This window comes from Symphalangus syndactylus, chromosome 14, assembly GCF_028878055.3.
Source record: "Symphalangus syndactylus isolate Jambi chromosome 14, NHGRI_mSymSyn1-v2.1_pri, whole genome shotgun sequence".
NCBI lineage: Eukaryota > Metazoa > Chordata > Mammalia > Primates > Hylobatidae > Symphalangus > Symphalangus syndactylus.
In genome coordinates, this window is record NC_072436.2 from 35061565 (window position 1) to 35084245 (window position 22681).

The window sequence follows — 22681 nt, forward strand, 5'->3', positions numbered from 1 at the left end:
ACAGCTTTGCAAGAACAAACAAAGGGCTGGGAAACTTTGAAATCTGTGAAGGTGCAGTGGAATGATGCCAGCTTTGTGCAAGTGCCTGAATTCACAGATTGTGGTTTAGATAAATGATCAGTGGCTTCCTTGTCCATTCAAAATAGTGGCCAGAAAATTTCCAGTAATTTCCGTGATAAATCAATGAGCACTGCTAACCAGATCACAGATATGCAAAGCTGTCAGCAAGATGAGGGCCCCAGTGCTAGCCATGTACCTGTCTCTAGAATCCCTATTAAGCAAACTGAACTTCAAAAACCTCTCTCAGGTAGTGAATAAAGTCAGGATGTAGTAGGTCAAATTTACCATCACGGACGTCTGGACCAAAATAGTCTGAAGCTTGTCCCGTTTGTGGAGGCCCTCAGGGGCAGGCACACTCAGAGTGTGGCATCTCAGCATCTGGTGTTGGAAGGGATAAAGATAGAGTGCAGGTCCGGTCCTTGGTGCACTGTGAAGTCCAGGTGCTGTAGAAGATGAGGGAGTTCATCGTCTTCTCACTGAAACCGCAGAAGGAGGTCTTGGCGCCACATGGTCCTCAAAGCCTTCCTGTCAGTACCAGGGACTCTGAAGACATAGTCGTGGGCTTTGATGCGGCAGCCCTGGCAGAGCCATTCAGGACACCTCCACCTCCGTTAGCCACCTCGGTGCACGAAATGCAGTAGGGATGTGGCTCCTTGGAGGTGGTGTACAGCTCGGCATTCTCATGAGCCGTTCGGACTGCTCAGGATTGTGGCCATGGCTTGGCAGGGTGGGTGAGGAGGCAGCATGGGGAGCTCCGAGCTGTTTCAGTCTGTCCCAGAGCTCGTAGGTGAGAAGGACGCTCTGGCAGTACCTGGGTGAGAGATTGACCGGTCGCAGGGTGTGTGCCCGTCTCTGCAAGGCCAGTCCTATGGCAATAGTGTGGATCAGGGCTTCTCCGGGCTGGCTACCCCACTGCGAAGAACCAGCAGAAGAGGGGTCCGGAGAAGGTACCCCAGAAGGAGCAGGCATCAGAGTCTCCACAGAAACCCCCTGTGCCTGCTGCTCCGCTCTGCACGCCCCTCCCTCCCTCCCTGCCCTGCAGCCAATCATAATAATTTTGCTCACTTTAGTGCAGTCTACAAGGTTTAGTGCAGCAGGAAGATTTTCCCTATTCCACAGAGGAGAAAGCAGGAGCTCACAGAGGTCATGTCCTTGCCCAGTGTGTCAGGAGTTGGTTCCCTTCCCCTCCCATCAGTCCAGATCTCTCTGGGTTCCATACTAATTTTCCTTTTCCTTTCCTTTTCTGTCCTAAACTTGTATACTCAGGGTCCAGAAGAGCCCGTTTGCTGGGAAAGTGATGCACATGATTATTTTATTTCAATAATCACAACAAAAATTCATTCACCCTTACCTAGCGCTAAAATCCATACGAGAATATTTGCAAGTTTTGCTTTCTCTCCCTATTGTGGATTGACTTTTCAATCCTTCATTGTTATTTACAAAATGCAATTTTAAAAAATTGAAATGTTTTAACTCCTTTTTTATTTCTGATTAAATCTATTGTATATTTTAAAAGACAATTGGTTTCTATCTTTGTTAGAAAAGGTAGGTATATAGAAAGAGGTAACATACAGCAGTGTCCCCACTTCAATAAATTATCTGGATTAGCAATTCAAAAAATATGTTTCATATCTTATCTGCCTTAAATAATATTCTAAATCATTTCTATGAGTTTTTGAAAGACTTAAAAATGAGTAATTCTCATTTACTTTCTTTCGATTGTTGAGTATATTGTTCATCTCAACTGTTGAGAAAACAAAAGAACAATAGATGAATATCTCCATCTAGAGCCTGTTTAGGAAAAATGTAATTGCTCAAAAGAAAAATCATTCTGTATTCTGATGATGAGCTGCAATGCAACAGCTCATTAATATGTCAGGAGAAAACATCGCCAACATGACTAACCTCAGTTTCAGAGGGACATTGTGTGATGGGGTTCATATCCCCCAGGACGCTGGTTTGGTTTCTATAAATGTGTCCTAAGATTGCCAAGCACAAAGTAATTCAATGCTTTACAGCTAAAATGAACCAAATGGAGCTCTAATTTCTCTCTGTGTCTAATACCATCCCTGCAAAAGCAGTAGATAAATAATTTGGTAAGATAAGCCGATAAATAATGTGGTAAGTTCCACCAGAAAAATGAGCAAAGGGAGCATTGGAAAGAAAAACGACACTTGAGCCCACCTTTGCAGTCCAAGGAGAGCCTCCTGGATAAGCTGATACATGAATTAAATCATAAAAGTGTATTTTTAGTTTTAATTATAATTCTATTTAATTTGTCTTTGTGTAAGTTTTCCATTTTAGTTATAAAATTGACACACGTGCCCCTCATTTTATCTCCTCCTGCATCTTAGTTTGTCATCTACTCATTCTCTACTTGTTTATCTCTACTTATTCCATTTCTATTAGTGCCTTGCCCTCGGCTTATGACTTATGCTAAAGATATCCACAATTCTCAGTTCTTATTTTACTTATTTGATTTTTCAATTTTTTGGCATTGTTTATTACTTCCTCCTTCCAGACGCTCTTTCTTTCCTTGGTTCTCATGGAACTAAACGGTAGGAGATCTATCAATGCTTCATTCAGACCCCTTAAACCTTTAATACTTCTGTGCGTGACAGCCCAGACTTAACAACCATCAGCACCAGACAGTCTTTTGCCTGAGGATTCTCTCGAACCAATAGAACCCGCTCACACTATACATGTGATAAAACCAGAAGTGCCAGAGAAATAACAACTCCTGGGAACAGCCCTTAACCAATGACTAACTGCAGCTGGTGTACAAGTATGCAAGCTCCTTCACTCCTTAGGCAAGACATCTCTGGGTCACAAGCCTATGTCAGTTCTGAGTTCCACACTGAAGTTGAGCTTTAGTTGCTCACAATTGTAACTTGCTTGGTAACACATCCCTTATTGGTTATTTCCTCTTCTCTGTTTCACCTTCTCACTCCCCTGTTATTACTTCCTAAGACCATTCACCAAATAATTTTCTTGCACACAAATCTTATCTTGGGTCTGCTTCTTAGAGAATCCAAACAAAGACAAACTTTTAATTCTGTAATTCCTTCTCTGAATTGTTGTATTCTGTGGTTCTTTTTTCCTTGCTGAATCTTCTTCTGTGAACTGTTTAAATATGGAAGATTTTTAAGGTTCTATTACTTTGTAGAGCTCATCTATGTTTCCATCTACCATCTATAGGCCAATAACTCTCAAATCAATTTCTCTAGCTCTAGTATATCTTGCAAAATCCAATTTCACCAGAATATTTCTGTTCCATATGAAACTGTGAATTCTTGGAGAATTGGCCTATATATTTTTATTTGTTTCTGAACTTTAACATAGCACCTGACATATCATAGATACTGAGTAAATGCTATTTGAATTGATTAGAAGGTGGAAGCACAAGACAAATGTTAATGTATTGCTTAAAAGCAAGTACTAGAATTATTCAGTGCCTACATAATAACAAAAGAAACTCTATTTGGTCAATTCCTAAAAAATACATCCAAATCTGTGAAGAAGAAAAAAGATGAAGAAAGAGAAGGAGAAGGAGAAGTAGTAGAGGAGGAAGAAGACCTGCTTCTCTGGAGCATGAGAGCATAAATAGCCAGCTAACTAATTGAGCTTTTTGTGTTCTAATTGACTTTGTTGGCAAATTCAACAATTTGAATATTAAGAGCTAAAAGTAAGTATTTAATAGCGGTACTTTTGTTACTCTTTTAGTTAATCAGCTATTTAAAATCTGTCTTGCCTAAGTGAGGCCAGTCTTTCCAGATTTCAGGAGATTTGTCAGCCATCAGGAACCATATTTCTTATGTTTAAAATAAATGGAAGCACCATCAAGTCCTCTCTTTTACATTTAGAAAATGGAAGGTTGCCAGATAGTATGCCCATATAAATAGCTGACATTTAAATAGCTATTTTCTTAATGCCAATAAAATATTTTATGTTTAAAAATCAAGGTTGTGAGCAATAAATTAGGCATTTTTTTTTCTCCTTTTTTTGAGATGGAGTCTTGCTCTGTTGCCCAGGCTGGAGTGGAGTGGCGTGATCTTGGCTCACTGCAGTCTCAGCCTCCCAGGTTAAAACAATTATCTGCCTCAGCCTCCCGAGTAGCTGGGATTACAGGTGCCCGCCACCACACCCAGCTAATTTTTATATTTTTAGTAGAGACGGGGTTTCACCATCTTGGCCAGGCTGGTCTTGAACTCCCGACCTTGTGATCCACCCGCCTCAGCCTCTCAAAGTGCTGGGATTACAGGCGTGAGCCACTGTGCCAGGCCAGGAACTTTTTTTTCTATGAGTCTTTTAAAGAACCATCCTCTAAAATAGAAGACTGTTAGCACTTATTGCAATTTAAGCCTGCTGCCTTATTCCATAGGAGAAGAAACTGAGGTCCAGAAACATGAAGCAACTTTTTCTAGACCAGAGCACAAGTGACAAGCTGAGACTAAGATGCTCACCTACTGATCACATTCAACTTTCCTACTCCATTTGTATTTTGCTTCAAAACTGTAAAGTCAAAGAAATGTGATAACTTTGCATCTCTTCAACTTGCAGGGAAAATTATGTTAAAATTAGAACAAAACTCAGGGCTGAAAGAGACTTTAGAGATTACTAAGTATAACACTTTTTCCTGATGAATATACTTACTTCATAATATCTAGTTTATAATTACCTGATTTCTAGTCCAACATGTAAAAAGATTGTGGTCATCACTTTCGTCTTCAAAACTATGAAAACACTGAACAAACTAAAAACCAACAACTCTTCCTGGATCTGTCAGAGAATTGAAGTCGTAAGGCAGACTGCCACCCTGAAAACTGGAGAGACAGGTGAGCAGAGATAATCACTGCTTACCAGAAGCAAAAAGCCACTGCTGGAGCCTAGTAGAAATACATAAAGGGTATTTGCTCCCAACAAATTGCTGGAGACTAAACATTTGACTACATTGAGAAATAAGAACTCCTTTCTTGAGTTTCACCTACAAGCACTGCAATGGCTTCTCACTGTGAAGATCTGAGAAATATCCCATTATGATTCTGGCCGGGGAGAGGGAAGAATAACCATTCTGAAGCAAGTCCGGAGTACTCTGCTCCCCTTAACAACTGCCTGACCTCAAGGAAAACTATTTTACCAGAGCCAAAGTAACCCTGGTTTTATCAGAGCCTATCTGATGTGGAGGAAGGTAATTACCCAACTCCAATCTCCTTTTGCCAACCTGTCTCATCTAAGTGGGAAAGGGTAAACTGATAAGCTCTTGTGAAGATCACAGCTCAGGGACATAGGCTCACTGCAAGACTGAAACCTAATCATTCGTATGATTATAGAACAGTTCCTCTTGCCCTAAACCTTACTACCATGCCACTAGGGCTTCTGTATAATAACAGGGGATTAGGCTGGGCGCAGTGGCTCACACCTGTAATCCCAGCACTCTGGGAGTCCAAGGCAGGTGGATCACTTGAGGTCAGGAGTTTGAGACCAGCCTAGCCAACAAGTTGAAACCCGGTCTCTACTAAAAAAACAAAAATTAGCTGGGCATGGTGATGCACGCCTGTAATCCCAGCTACTGGAGAGGCTAGGGCAGGAGAATCACTTGAATCCAGGAGGTGGAGGTTGCAGTGAGCTGAGATTGCACCACTGCACTCCAGCCTCGGCAACAGAGTGAGACTCCTTCGCCAAAAAATAAAAAAAAAATTAAAATAAAATAAAATAAAGAAACGGGATTACAGCTGAAACAATAGCAAGGCTTATACTGTACTTAAGGAGGAGTTTCTAGGAAAACTCAGGATAATTAGGGAGATAAAAAGAAGGAAATTAAAGGAAATTTTAGCCTCTGAAACCACAGCAACAGCAAAGAGTAAACACATCCTTACTCCTAGCCAGGTAAACATAAACCCTAAAACCTAAAATCTGTGTGTCTCAATTGCCTTTACCCAGGGCGTCGTATCTCACTGTCGACAAAAATGTATGCTAAGAAACAAACAACAACCACCGAACACCCACAGTCTGGAGAAACAAAGCAAGCATCGGAAGCAGTCTCAGATTTTGTGATTCTCAGACCAGGAATTTAAAATGACTCTAAAGGAAAAAGTGGACAACATGCAAGAACACATGGAAAACATAAGCAGTGAGGTAGAAATTTTAAGAGATAATAAAAAAATAGAAAACAAAAATAAAAATATATTTGATGGACTCACCCATAGACTGAAAATGGCCGAAAGGAGAATCAATGAGCTGGAAAATATGTCAGTAGAAACTTCCCAAATTGAAAAGTGAAAAGAAAAAAGAATGAGAAAAATGGAACTCAATATCCAAGAACTATTTGAAAAGTACAAAAGATGTAACATATGCATAATGGGAATGTCAGGAGGAGAAGAAAGAAATAACAGATCAGAAGAAATATTTGAAGCAATAATGGCTGAGTATTTTCCAAAATTAATGACAAACACCAACCACAGATCGAGGAAGTTCAGAGATCAAGGAGGATAAATATCAAAAAATCTCTAACGAGGCATATTATATTCCAACTGAAGTAAATAAAAAAAAAAAAGAGACAATCTTGAAAGAAGCTGGGGGAGTGGGGGTACCCACCACATCCATAAAGGAACAAGAATCAAAATTATAGTGTACTTCTCACCAGAAATCATGTAACAGGAAGACCCAGGAGTGAAATATTTGAAGAGTTGAAAGAAAAATTTTTTAAAAACTAGAATTGTGTATCCAGTGAAATTATTCTTAAAAAGTGAAGAAAAAGTAAAGACTTTCTCACCAAATAAAGAGGGAGATAATTTGCTGCTAGGAAGCTTGCCTTGCAAGAAATGTTAAAAAGAAGTACTTCAGAGAGAAGAAAAATGATAGCTTAGAAACTCAGATCTGTATAAAGAAGAGCATTAGACAAGGAATGAATGAAGGTAAAAAATTATTTTTCTTCTTAATTGGTTTAACAGATAACAGTTTGTTGGAAATAATAATAGCAACATTGTATTGGTTGACTATAGCTTATGGATATAAGTAATGACAGTAACATAATAAGAAATGGGAAGGGGGAAGTAGGAATTTCCTGTTAAAAGGTATTTGTACTTCTCCTGAAGCAGTATAGTGTTTTCTATTTCAAATAGAAAGTGGATTTAGATTAGTGGTAAATGTATGTTGCAAACTCTATGGCAACAACTTCAATAATTTTTAAAAGAAGCAATAATTGATATTCAAGAGAAGAAGAAAATAGAATCATTTAAAATGCTCATTTAAAAGCAAAGAAGGCAGAAAAAGAGTGAGCAACAACAACGACAAAAAGAAACAAGGACAATGAATAGAAAATTGTTACAAATATGATAAATATTAACCTAATTATATTAATAATCACTTTAAATTTCAGTGGTAAAAACATAAACTATTAGAGTAGATTAAAAAAAAATACAAGAACCAATTATGTGCTGTTTATAAGGAATTAGGCAGGGCACAGTGGCTCATGCCTGTAATCCCAGCACTTTAGGAGGCCAAGGTGCGCAGATCACTTGAGGTCAGGAGTCCCAGATCAGTCTGGGTAAGATGGTAAAACCTTGTCTCTACAAAAAAAAAATACCAAAAATTAGCTGGGCTTTGGTGGCATGTGCCTGCAGTCCAAGCTACCAGGGAGGCTGAGGTGGGAGAATCACCTGCACCTGGGAGGTCCAGGCTGCAGTAAGCCATGATCACACCACTGCACTCCAGCCTGGGTGACACAGTGAGACCTTGTCTCAACAACAACAGAAGAAATAAGCCTTAAATCAAAAGGCACAAACAGATGGAGGGATGGAGAAAGATAATCCATATTAACACTCAGCAAAAGAAGCTGAATGTAATATTAATTTCACACGAAGACAACTTCTTTTTTTGTTTGTTTTTGTTTTGTTTTGTTTTTTGAGTTGGAGTCTTGCTCTGTCACTGAGGCTGGAATGCAGTGGCGCAATCTCAGCTCACTGCAACCTCCGCCTCCTGGGTTCCAGTGATTCTCCTGCCTTAGCCTCCCAGGTAGCTGGGACTACAGGCGCACGCCACAATGCCCAGCTAATTTTGTATTTTTAATAGAGACAGTGTTTCACCATGTTGGCCAGGCTGGTCTCGAACTCCTGATCTCAGGTGATCCACCCACCTCGACCTCCCAAAGTGCTGAGATTATAGGCGTGAGCTACCGTGCGCAGCCACAAAGCCAACTTCTGAGCAAGGAAAATTATCAAGGATAAAAAGGGGCATTATGTAATGATAAAGGGGTCACTTTACTTAGAAGATATAATAATCCCTAATGTGTATGCATCTTGTCATTGGGGATAGATCCAGCAGGCAGAAAATCAGTGAAGTATAAAATTGAACTCATCAGTGTTATCAAATAATTGGATCTAATTGACATTTATAGAATATCTCACCCAACAACAGCAGAATAGACATTCTTCTCAAGCTCTCATGGAACATTCATCAACATAGACCACATTCTGAGCCACAAAACACAACTTAACATATTTGAGGAATAAAAATCATACAATATATGCTTTAGACCACACGGGAATTAAGTTACAAACAATAACAAAAAGATATATGGAAAAATACCGAAATATTTAGAGATTAAACAATACACATGGATCAAAGAAGAAATCTCGATACATTTTTAGATATTTTAAACTACATGAAAATAAACATATAACCTTAAAATTTGAAGGATACAGTGAAAGCAATACTTACAAGGACATTTATAGCATTGAAATGTATAAATTAGAAAAAAAAGATCTAAAATCAATAATCTAAGCTTCCATTTTAGGATTTTTTTTTAATGAGCAAATTAAACCCAAAGTAAGCAAAAGAAAAGAAATAACAAAGATTAGAGCAGAAATCAATGAAACTGAAAATGCCATCTGAAATAGTCTAGTCTTATAAAAGAAGGGAAAAATGGAGTTTTAAGACACACAGAGGAAGACAGACACAGAGGAAAAGGCATGGAGCAGAGTGATGTGTCCGCAAGCCAAAGAAGACCTGTAGCCACCAGAAGCTGGAAGAAGCCAGAAAAAAATTCCCCTGTATTGCCTGTGCTGACACCTTGATTTTGAACTTCTGGCCTCCAGAACAGTGAGATAATAAATTTCTGTTCATTTAAGGCACCAAATTTGTGGTCATTTGTTACAGCAGCCAGAGGAAACTAATACAATAATCAACGGTTAGTTTTGGGGGCAAAATTCCCAAAGAAAACACTATGCAATTAGCCAAATACTGGCTAATGACATCAGGATGCAGGAAATCATTTAGACTGAATTGTCAATGGAAATGACAAATACTGGCCCCGTCAGCATATTCCAGAAATCCTAAGTACTTTTCTCATAATGAGTTTTTTTTTTTTTTCAGTTGAGAAGATTTGATAAATGGCTGTGCTTCTTTTTAAAATTTACATTGATTATATTGAATTGGCTCTTGAAAACCGCATCTACTTGTTTGAGTCTAGTCAGACTGTACATGCTGTTTACAGTAGGCTTGAGTATAAACAAAAAGAAAGTGAATTTATGGTAGAGCAACATCAATTGTGATGGCATCGTCAGCCAACTCAGATAAATTAACTTGCATAGGGCTTAGCTTGCAGGTTTGCAATAGTGTATTTTTACCTGGTTCCTGTACTACATATTTCCCTATCTGAACATTCAGAAAATCATCAACACTGATTTTCCTCCCTTTTCTATCAACAACATTTTTACTCAGGATTTTCAAGCCTTGTCACTGTGTTCTTACTGAAATTTTCTCAGGTTTCAAGGTCAAGCTCAAAGCCACAGGAATTCTGAAATTCACACAGCTTCCTCTGCTTTCCAGTGCATGCTAATGAGATCTCTTCTTAGGATGAAGTTCATTCTGTCTTGAAGTATATTTAATGTTTATTTGTCTATCTTCCCCATCAGGCCAGTGATTTTCAACCTGGACTAGGGGCAGCAGTTGGGGAGAGTATAGGACCACCTGGAAAGCCTTGTCTGTGGTTCATCCACCTGTTCCCATCCTGGATTTTCCCAGGGAAAATCCAGAATTTTCCCTGAAATTCTGATTCAGTAGGTACTCGCTGGGAACAACTCCCCAGATATCTCTGAATCTCCTCCCTTGCTATGCCCTTACCTTTTATACCAGATGACAACAGGGAAATAAAAAATAAGGCCTGTGACCTTAGATAATTTAGATTTTTAAATAGTTCTTGTATTTTTGAGGTCACAGACTCCTTTGGAAATCCCGTAAAAGCTATGGATCCAGAATTTTAAGATAAATACATACACAAAATTTGTGTATAAATTCAGGGGATTCATAGCCTTCTGAAGATCATTCTTGAACTCTCTAAGAATCCAAGGCCCCAAGTTAGAAGTCCTAGGTTAAAGTATGTAGAAGATAGCATTACATGAAGGACACTCAACATATATTAGTTTAATTAATCACTGATTAATATCTATCTTATGAATGCTATATAAGTATATGCGGGTTATCTCTAGACTTTGAGTTGATATGAAGAAAGATACCTGTATTTTCCTATAACTAGTACCTTGTAATCTCTGCTTATGGCAAACTACAAAGTGGATATATTTTACAAACCAAAGAAAAAGAAAAAAAAAAGGAAAGACACACAATGAATGTTAGAGTTGGGTCAATTTGATTTATTTTAGAACAAAAAGACAAAACCCAAGATGGTCAGTCACATCATCCTGTTAGCACATATCCTCAGCCAGCCTATAGCCACTGCCCCAACTTCCCAAGTGAAATAAGACAATAGTTCAGGCAAAATTATTTTATTTACTTGAATGAGATGTTTTTCTCAAACCATGTCAGACTTACCTGTTTGGCTGAGCAAGGCCCCATAGAAGTATAAGATGCCTTTGGCCCCTAATAAATGAGCCTAGAACTGAAATTAAAAGCCACTTCATTAGCTTTGTCCAGTCTTTTCCCCCTTGACTACATCCAATTTTCAATTTTCTGATCCAGATCATAGCACCCCAATGCTGAAAAAATTTCAAGATAAAAGATGAACAAAAGAAAAGGTCTCACCTACACACCTGAACCGGTAGGCCTAAGGTAATCTTAGGTATCCTTTCTTTAGGAAGCACCTTGATTCTCATTGGCTTTTTAATTTCTTCCTCCTAAGCCAAAAGAGACCCTGAAGTCTTTTACTACCCACTTGCAGGGAAGGAGGAGAAGACACCATTTGTCTGAATTCCAAAAAGGTTCCACTGAACCCAAGGACTCAGAATGTTAACCCTTCCCTTTATTACATGGCAAACTCTACCATAGCTCAGTGGTCCAGTAATGATCCTTAGACCTACACTAATCTATATCAGTGCCCCATCCTGAGTGTGGAGTAGAGTAAGAGAGGAAAGAAGAGAGGAACCTTGACCCTAATGATAGCCAAGCACCTACGCCATACAATTGGCCCATAAAAGAGCTACGACTGAAATCCAGTTATTTGGATAACCAGCCCAGTGTTATTTCTAATCCTCTAAAAATTTTAGTCTTTATCATTTTATTATTATAAGAGATGAAGTACCTTATTCTCTGGGAAAAAATAACCATATCAAAAAAAATTGATCTTCAGTTGGATATTCCTTAGCACTATGACTCATTCCTTTGCATCCCCACAGATCTTTGTTTTTCTCCTCAAAGTATAACTTATTAAACTTTGTATTTTCCACAAATTAAAAGTAAACTTCTAAAGGGCAGTATTTATAGCTGATCCATCTTAGGGTATCTCATATAACATTTTGCATATACATAGGAATCAAGTGAAAGAGTGTTAGAGTGAGCACAAAAGAGTGGAAAAACTAAACAAAAATGAAGTTTTTCTTAGTATTTCACAAGCCTAATTGCTTTAAATGATGCATTTTCAACTGAGTTGTACAATATTTTATTTGTATATCTTAAGCCATATACAAGTTGAAAAATTGCTTTCAAAGCAGTTAGAGTACTACAGATTACATGTAGCTAGAATATTAAATATTTGCCACTCAGATTTTAGACTAAATTTTTCTGTTTCCCTAAAGATTTGATAGTATACATATCCTCAAGGTCAGAAGGGAAAAAAAGAGACAAACAACAACAAAAACCTGCTTCTGATCTTACAAAGAACATCTGAGCTAGAACACAAAGATCTTTCAAAGTTTTTAGATACCAGTTCACTTTTTGACACATGCATGCCTTGCAAAAAAAAAATTATATATATATATATATACACACACACGCATACACACATCAAACAAGACAAAAGATCATGAAGAAAAAGCGAGATGCCTCCTTCACTTTTCCCCAGGGGAATACAATTCCACAAAGGAAAACACACATAAACCTGTTCCCTTATACCCTTTTCTTGTTCTGTAGAAGTTACTCATACCTAGCATACAAAAGACAGCCTGGTGGGTAATCAACACATTTCTTTCCCAGCCTTAGTCAGAGACAAGGTTTACCTCGGAATCTTTAATGTTCTTTTGGCCATAATCTCACAAGTAAGCCAAGGGTCAGCCATCGCCAGCCATTCAACACTAAACAAATCGCTATTATAGATATTTTAAGTTCAACATTGTGCTGAGGAAAATTCTATCAGTTTTTGCACATTTGTACAATTGTCAAGATTCACTGTGTTTCCTCTATAATCACAAAGTAAAACTAGTCTTGGTGTGTGCAAAAAAGAAACAGAGAATAAATTGAATCAAGGACAAGTGGCTGTTTCCGAATGAATGACCTGTTTCCCAGACACGGACAATGTCTGTTTGGACCTCCCCCAACCCCACCATTGCTAACCTCCATTAAATATGATATCTTACCAGCCTTGACAGCTGCTGTCTGTCAAATGCCTCTGCTTGCCTGAACCACTCTCACAAGTCAATTTAAATGTCCAGAATACATAACTGATGCTCTTTCTTGTAAATGCAATGGTTTATGGAATGGATCATGGCCAGAAGGTTGTCAGTTGAGGTAGTCTTCTGCATCTACTCTCATGGGCCATGAGTAGTACAAGCTTCTCTCTTTCAGGAGTATCTACCTCACAGAATTGTCCTCCCAGTCCCAAGGTTTCTACTCGGGGGTAAAAAGCTTTGGCAGAAGTGAAGTATAGCTTCCCTCCAGCTGGCTACAAGGGACAAACTGCCACAATCACTGCAAATGGCCCATGGGATATTTTCTTTGACCCTTGATTATATTACTATCTCCAACACGTATCTGAATGAGTTCCCCCACTTAGGCCTCTTAGCCACCTCCAGCCTGGCAGATATACAATACAGCTTTAGCAATGTCTGTAAATTATCCCTGAGCTTTTCTGTCATGGGTACCGAAACAAGGCAATGTGACATATTTGCTAAGCTATTTAAACATTTCTTTATACAGCAACTAAATGCTGCTACCCATCTGAAAACACTTGAGTACCCATGATGGCTGCCTAGAAATCAGTGTGGCGAACCTCACCTAATTACTGATTAGGGTGTGACATCCCAAGGTAAGCATCTGTTGAATGCAGGGCAAAATCCACAGAATTATTTGTGGAATCAGGCAGTCTTTTGCATCTCTTTGCTTCTCTTCTGCCCTAATGTAAAATTTAAATGGCTAGAAGTCAGAGAAAGCATACTCATGTTACCAGATGCCACTTGCCACACTGCAGGAGCCCATCTGCTCTATTAAATACTCTGGTCAGCTACTTCATGCAAATGCTCCAGGAGTCACTTTCAAATTGATCTGGGTTATCTCCAATTTCTTCAGTCAGTTTTCACATGCAGCTGCCTTGTGTATGTGTCAGTAATTGATATGTCATAGTCATTGCCCTCACCTTTCAGGAGCAATGTGTGAAATTTTTTTTTTCATTGTCATTGGGCTGAGACCTATTTATCCAATTCTAAATCTCATTAGAATGCTGTGTCATCTTGGAGCCAGAGCAAAATGGGGGAAGAAAATATGCAGACATCTGTACATCTGATTCCAGCCAGGCAGAATCTTTTCTTCAGCAAACCTTGCTGCCCAGAGAAAGACAGCCACTCTCAACAGAATAAGAGGTACTGAAAAGAAAGAATCTTCATTCTTCACCTAATTTTGCAGGGTGGGTTTGCGAATTCACTGCTACCTTATCCAGGCCCTATGAGATCTGTTTCCCATCTATTTGTAGCCACATTACGCCAAAGCCACAAACACCATTTTTTAGTTTTGCTAACAAGCTAATATTAAAAGGTCCAGTCTTCAGGATGATGTTGAGTGAGTGAGGACCTAGGGTTGTTTGTTTGTTTTTTACTTTTGTTTTAGGTTCAGGGGTACATGTGCTGCTTTATTGTATAGGTAAATTACATATTGTGTTATGGGGGTTTGGTATACAGATTATTTCAACACTCAGGTAATAAGCACAGTAACCAAGAAGTAGTTTTTTTAATCCTCACTTTCCTCCCTCTCTCCACCATCAAGTAGGCCCCAGTGTTTGTTATTCCCTTCTTTGTGTCCATAAGTACTCAATGCTTAGCTCCCGCTCATAAGTGAGAACATGCAGTATTCGGTTTTCTGTTCCTGTTAGTTTACTTAGCCTCCATGTTGCTGCAAAGAGCATGATCTCATTCTCTTCTAGGGCTGCATGGTATTCCATGGTGGATATGTATTACTTTTTCTTTATCCATTGTAACATTGATGGGCATTTAGGTTGATTCCATGTCTTTGCTATTGTGAATAGTGCTGCAGTGAACATATGCGTGGATGTGTCTTTGTGGCAGAAGAATTTATATTCCTTTGGATAGATATCCAGTAATGGAATTGTTGGGTTGAATGGTAATTTTGCTTTGATTTCTTTGAGATAGATCCAAACTGCTTTCCACACTGGCTGAACTAATTTACATTCCCAGCAGCAGCATCTAAGCATTACCTTTTCTCCACAACCTCATCAAAGTCTGTTATTTACTGTTATTTACTGACTTTTTCGTAATAGCCATTCTGAATAGTGTGAGATGGTATCTCATTGTGGTTTTGATTTGCATTTCTCTAATGGTTAGTGATGTTGAGCATTTTTTCATAGGCTTGCTGGCTGCATGTATGTCTTCTTTTGCAAAGTGTCTGTTCCTGTCCTTTGCCCACTTTTTAATGGGGTGGTTTGTTTTTGTTTGTTGATTTGTTTAAGTTCCTTGTCGATTCTGGATATTAGACCTTGTCAGAGGTACCAACATGGGACCCCAGCCACACATTACCTGCCTTCAGGCTCAGAAGGGGACACAGTGATTAGGGACTATTTTGGACCCCAGCACAGCACAGCCAGCTTATGGAAAAGTAGCCAGACTGGTTTCCACATGGGTCCCTGACCTTGCTGCTCCTCATTGGGCCAGGCCTCCCAACCTGGACTCTCAGACCAGCAGCAGCTCTGCACTTCCCTGGAACAGATCTCCCAGAGGGAAAGGCAGGTTGCCATTTTTGCTGCTTGACAGCCCTCCCTTCTGTTGCCCTCAGGCTCAGGAGGGTACACAGTGATTAGGGACTATCACAGACCCCCAGCACATCACCTTACAGAAAAGCAGTCAGACTTAAGTTTTTTGAGCAATGGGGATTCTAACTGATATTAAAACCTCTCTTGGTTGAGGTCCTTCCAAATAGACTTACCAATGCTCTTTCTGATGTCCCGCCAATTTCAGGCATGTCTAAGCCTTTCTCTTTTCTCTCAGGCGCTTTAAAAATAACCTTAGAGAAAGCTATGCTATTTAATAATAAGTCCTAATGCCTCTACCACCATTGCACTATAAGATATTTTTGTATGTCAAATCACTCTGTCAAATTGAGAGGACTGTCTTCTTTAAGGAGCTTTCGAATTTTTTCTTTATTCTGTTTTTTTGTGGCCTCCAGTTTTATCTAATTAGGTCATTCAGAACCACCTCAGAGCCTTATCTTTGGCAGGTCACCCTCTATTCTTTATTCATTGACAGAATAACCTTTACTTGAAAAAGAGAAAAACTACAAACGTCAGAATGAACATCAAGATCCATAATTAAGTTGATGCTAAAAACTTCCTTTTAGTCTTTCAGACCACTTCCACTTGGTTTATACAAACACAGCCCTGGCATTTTAGTTTCCATCTCCACCTTGCCCTTAGACTTTGACATAACGTTACTATATTTTGAACAGCCAGTCAAAGCTTCTCTCCTTACATGTCATGAGCTAGGGCAAAGACAAGTCTGGACAAGCTGGATGTCTTAGACAGAAGCAAAGGGAACATTTATTCTTCTTTTCCCTCATTAAATTTACTTTATAGCCTCATTCTTCCCCATTTGTGGCAGGAAACACCAACTAGGCCTCTAAGCTTTTTATTTTTCTTTTTAACATAAACCACAGATGTATAGAACTAGATTAATTATAAATGTTTGTTTATTACCTATTATAGCTTCATGAACTTGTATTTTTATTACCTTATATCTATTTATTTTAGTAATAAGATAATAACCCCACAACCCAGCCAACTCCAGAACTAGAACATAGTGGATTCGACTCCTAATCCACCTCCTTGCTTTGCTGCCCAGCCCCCAGAGGTTAGCATGATCCTGAATTATATGCTTCTTATTCTTTTGCCTCCTTTTTATAGTGTATAACCCAATCTATTCATGAACAATATATTGTTTAGTTTTACTTTCTTTAATCTTATAAGAAAAGATAGTAAACTATAGGTAGTCCTCTGAAACATGCTTCCCCCCTTGATAGTATATAACTGTAATTCAACTTTATTATTGAATACAGCTGTATTTTATTCATTTTTTATGGTTATATAGTATTCCATTCAGTAAAACACACTACAATCAATTTTTTAAATTTTTCTATCAATAAGCATTTGTGTTGTTTGGATTGTTTTTGCTATTATGAACAATGTTGCTATTCTCAGAAGTATAAAATTTACTAAAAAATATAGATAATTAAAAGTATTTTGTTACCCCTAAGCATTAAACAATCTAGTCCAGTAAAAGTGATAACATTCTAAAATATTACTTGATTTCAAATTGATTCCTTCCTTCAGCTGAGACCATTTTGGGGACAAAAATCCTGCAGTGAGGCAAAAGCACCAGGTTGGTTTTGTTAATATTTCTTGCTCTACCTCCTTCCCTACTTGCTGGAGGCTACTTCAGAACCCAAAGGCAGAGAGAAGTATGAGCCTCATCTCATGATGCTGATACAATTGTAATCAATATGATTATTGTTTTTTTCTTCATCTTTTTCTCTTTGTAAATCTCCCAGGGAGCTCACATGGTTTTTGGAGAGATTCTACTGCTGAAGAATGTCTGGTGAAGCACTCTGAAAACTAACAGGCTTTTTAGGACACTCCCCTTCTCAGCCCATGGGCTTCCCCTAAACTTCCCTTCTGCAAGGGTTTCTTGGCCCCCATGGACTGGCATCTTAGATGAAACCCCTGTGAAGACAATTTCAGGTCAGCTCTGGGGCCAACCTCTAGGACACGTGCATATTGGCTTCTCCATTGATGGGAATAAAGCAGCTTGCTCATAAGCCACTTAACTTTCATACCTTCTGTCTGCCACCTAATGCCAGCTAACCCACCTTTTGTGTGTAGGCTTCTCCCAGCAGAATGAAACAGAAGTGTCTCTGTTCTCCAAATTCAAAAAATGTATATCCAGCTCTCTGAGCTGTTTTGTTGATGCCCCTTCACTTGGCTTAATGTAAGAAGCCTTCAGCCTCCTCTGTCACCATGAAAGAAGAGGAGAATGTTTTCAATACTATAACAGCTCTCCCCGTACAAAGTCTGTTTCCCAAATCTAATTGGAAATCCTTGAGTAACTGGGAAGTGGACGTTTGGTTTGTGCAAGCAGAACTTATTCTACAATCTCTTGGCTTGTTCTTCATAGGCATTCTAGCCCCTTATTTTAAGATATGAGTATGTTTGGCACCTATTTTGTTAGTCTCAGGTATTAAGGTCTCTTCTGAAATTTCAAGACCTAAAATGTCTCACTTGAATATCCTGTTACACTTGCAACCTAAAAGGCTTTTTAGCAAATTAAGGAATTAGAGTTCTGGTTTGACTTCTTCCATATCCATTGGAAGAAAGAAGAAGTCTTAACTAAGACTGCAAACTTTAATTACAGGGGTCAGTAATTCTTGCCCAAGTGGGTGAGAATCACTTAGGAACAGAGGAGGATGTCGTGCCTATAACTTCAGTCAACTCAGAAGTCAACCAGATGTGGAGAATTACCAATGAATAAAGAAGACTAGACATCTTATCCAGTAGTCCTCATCTCTCACCAAATAGAGAAGCAGTTAAAGGTGGCAGAAGCAGATAAGGAATTTCAGAACCTGATGCAAAGGAGGAGAGAGGCAGGAATAGGTATGTAAGAAGAAAATTGAGAAGAGAAATATACCTGGAATAAGCAGTGATATACGTGCCTATTTTTGCATATGTCTGAGTTTAAAAAGCCAGAGACGGAATAGACCGTGCTTATCTTGTAACCCAGTTACAGTAACTGGCTTCTTGCCTTGTTTAAATCTTCACTTTATCCCAGTCCTAATAAATGTGGTTTTGCCCTTCAAGCTTGAGTTTCTGCTTTTAGTGGCTGGTCTTCCTGGTAATCCAGTGTAATCAGGGCTGGAGTCTCACTTGGCCCTCTAACCCTCTCCAGGCACTAGCATCCATAAGAAATTGTGTCTCTCTGGTGGGATTTTTTACTATCAGCTTTGGCTTTGTTATGATGCCACTCTCTGCTTGACTTCCAAGATCTCTCTCTGTCTTGGCCCACCAGTTTTCTCTATTGATCATTTCTCAGAATGACAACATTCTTTTCCTACTTGCCTGGCCATTCTTCTCTTGTTCACTTATGCTCTGATGGTGGGTATAGTTGGTTGTCAAATTTCAGTCATCCCATATAAGCCATCCTGCTGTGAGACCAGACTTAAATACATGGCATCATAAAGTATGCATTCAAATTTTATTACTTTATGTATTTGTTTGTTCTTTAACTCCACAAACATTTATGGAACATATACTGTGTGTCAGGCACTGTTCTAGGGATTGGAAATGTATCAGTGGAAGAAAAAATTCTCATTCTCGTGAAGATTGTATTCCAGGGGGGAATATAGTTAATATAAATCAGAACAAATAAATATGTAATATATCTGATAATTTTAAATACAGTAAAAAGCGTAAAGGTGAGAGTGGAAAAGAGAGGCCTAGAGAGGTTATGGCAGGCCTTCAGGATATACACAGGCTCGTGACACATTGCTGGGAATGCTGTTTCTCTAACATAATATTATTTCTTACAACATCATTGTAAGAACATAATAGCCATCTCTATTAGGACATGTGTGTACAAAAGCCATTTCCTGTTCTGATTCCATTATCTCACCTCCACTGCCCCACCTCCAACTCCCTTCCAAAGTGTTCTCTCAAATCCATGACCCATCGTCAACAAAATCTAATTCATTTCTAAATGTTTCCCTCATTTTTCATGCATTCTAACTGAAGCCTGGTCCTGCCTGGCTCTGGGACATTCCTTCCCCCAACAACCCCCAGATGATGGCTGTTTCCTCTCAGTGTCCTGCCACATGGCCTGGCACATAATAGGAACTCTGCAAAAACTGTTTTTGAATGAATGCCTTAAACTTTTCCCCTTCAGAACAGAAGAGATGTAGATCATGTGAATTGACCTTCTAGTTACAACTGATTGGACTGTGTCATGTAACTCCCTGAGCTGGGGCAATATTTCTTTCTGGGCTTTTAAGACAGGCATACAGCTGTAGTGTGCAGCCAAGCCAGAGGGTCATGTAGGCTTTTGGGTTCTATAGACTACCATTTTAAGGCAGCTTTGTGAAGGCAGATGAGTGAGTAGAGAGCTGCCCTATGGAGAAAAAATAAGCAGAAGCAAATTAGAGGCAGGAGATCATGTGGTGTGAAACAGGGTGAAAGCGAAGGCTTGATGACTGTCCATTTTACAGACGCACTAGCTGTGGTTCCTGAAATTCAGCTCCTTGACTTGAGATTCTCATAACCTGAAAATACAATGATGCTGCTCCATCTCTCTTTTTTGATGTCTTGAATGATTTCTGTTCTGTGGCGACTGAACAGTGCTGCTTGAGACAGAGTACCACTCTTGTGAGTTGGCTGTTTATACCAGCATGCATAGTAGGCTTATATCAGCTAAATGGAATGCTTCCATTTTTCAAATCCCTGAATCATCTTATGATAATAATGTCAACTGTGGCACCTAACCTTTAAGCCTCCACCTTCTACCTTCATATTTTTCTCTACAGAATGTGCCCTAATAGAACAAGGGTCAGCAAACATTTTCTGTAAAGGGTCAGATAGTACATTTTTAATTAAGGCTTTGCAGACAGTTCTGTCGGTTCCAACTACTCAATTTTGCTATTGTAGCCTGAAAGCTCCACAGACAGTGTGTAAGCAAATGGAATTGGTTGTGTTCCAATAAAACAGGCTCAGGATTAGGCTGCTTAAGTTCAAATGCTGACTTTAACATTAATTAGCTTGTAACCTAGGGCAAGTTAGTTAACTTCTCTATATATCTTTGGTATCTTCATCAGTAAAATGGGGATAATAATAGTATCCACATTATTCTTATGGAATCATTGCGAACTTTAAGTGTAATAATATTTATGGAGAACCTAGTAAATTGACCAAGCACCAGTAATTGTAAATTGCTGGCACTGATCTTAAACGTTCTACATTTCTTTACCCATCAACTTTTTCCCCAATATTCTTATTTTCTCATTAATTCTAGTGTATTCTTTCTGGAAGCATATGTTCCATGGCATAAGAATTGTTAATAAGTCACAGAAAGTGCTTCAAGGTCAGGTCAGATTGGGAATTTCTAGACTAAATAATGTTAAATCATTCCCCTCTCTACTCTTTTATTTGGGATGAAACATGGCAGAATTTCTCAGTCATCTAGATTGTGTTGTTTTAAATCAACAAGAAGGGAATATGGTTCCCAACAGTTCCCAGGCTTATTGAAACATAACCCCTGAACTTGTGTACCTCAGAATATACTTTGGAAAATGCTGCCCCAGTGGTTCATGGACAACACTCATCACTTTAAGGTGGTGTGCTATTCCTACTGGCACACCTGCTTCTGCCATTGACATACTTGCCTGCTCCCTGATTCCTGAAACTTTATGCTCATTCCCTGGTCTCTGTCAGAGCATGCCCTTCTGCTTCTTCTAATGTCAGTGTTGCTTCATTGCTCCTCAATGTCATTTGCTGCATTTTCTATGTCTGCCCATCCATTAAGGTCTTACCCTTGCTCATCTTCTTCTCAACAATTGTATTCACTCTCAGAGTTCTAACCTGTACTTAAAATTCCCACATCTACATTTCTAGTCCAGATTTTTCTTCTGATCCCAGGCCATGTATCCAGCTGCCTGCTGCGACATACTGACATATTCAAAGCTGAACTCAGTATCTTTGACTAAAGACTTCATAGTCTTTCTCTGCTAGTAGCACTGTCAACACTGAAACAAAACTCTAATAGTAATCCCTAAACTGTTCCTTCTAATTCAACTCCTACATTCCACCAGGTGTCGCTGCTGTGCATTCTATCCCCGTAACTGTTCCCCTTGTCCTCCTCCCCTCTCTTCTCCATTTCTGTACCTACAGCTTCTTCCACCTCTTCTTTCTACCTCCAGAAATATGTTCTTTATCCTATTGATTATTATAAATTCATATCTGATCCTATTATCTCTTCAAGTAGCTCCAGATTTGCTACATGATACAGTTCAATATATTCAGCATGGTACATAACACCCTTAATCATCTAACTCTCAATCTGCCACTACACTTTTACCGTTCAATACAACCCTCCATATACCCCATCCAGTTTCTATAATGCACCTTTCTCCTGTCCCATTTTCGAAAATTACCTCACCCCATCTGCTCCCAAAACAGTTTCTTAGTTTGTGTTTTCTCAGAAGCAGACTCTCAAACAAGAATTCCTATGGTTAAATATATATATCATAAACTACCTCCACCTATCATTGTCTTTGAGCTATTTTACAATACATACATACATATATTATATATATATATATATACATACACACACACACACACACACACATATATATGAATGGGGAAAAAGAAATTAAGAGACAACTGTGTGCCCTGTCTAGCTCAATCTCCTAAATTATCTCCACCTATCACTGTCTTTGAGCTATTTTACAACATTGCAAGTTGTAGAAAACGTGGTAATGCAAATGATTCTCATCAGTACACAACGAGGTTGTACCCAGTAGAATGCAATCGAATATTTTTCTATAGGTATTCACCAGTTCTGCCAGTTTTGCATCTACTTGTAAATTCATTTCATGGCGTCTGTGTGCTGTGGTTTCTATCTGGCATCTCCGTGCAGTAGTTTGAACTCTCCGTTGAATAGGGTTGACATATTTAGCAAATAAAATTATGAGATGTCCAGTTATATTTGAACTTTAAGTAAACAATTTTTAGCATAAGTATGGTCTGATGCAGTACTTGGGATGTACTTATACTAAAAAATTTTAAGTTGTTTATCTGTATCTGGCAATTCTATCTTTGATTCAATTGTGACATTAGACAAGTTCCCTTATTAATAAATAAAATAAAATTTTTGATATATATATATTCATTTGACGTAAGTCTTGATTTTACTGTTAA

The 22681-nt window shown here is 38.8% G+C and overlaps 1 long non-coding RNA gene across 2 annotated transcripts in view; it reads right to left on the reverse strand.

Moving 5' to 3' along the window:
* LOC134732326 (uncharacterized) overlaps positions 1 to 22399 on the reverse strand; it is a 107899-nt gene extending 85500 nt beyond the window's left edge. For both annotated transcript variants that reach the window (XR_010115368.1, XR_010115367.1), the window contains exon 1: positions 22318 to 22399. This is a non-coding gene — a long non-coding RNA (uncharacterized lncRNA). The remainder of the gene's footprint in view (positions 1 to 22317) is intronic.
* Positions 22400 to 22681: the final 282 nt, after the last annotated feature.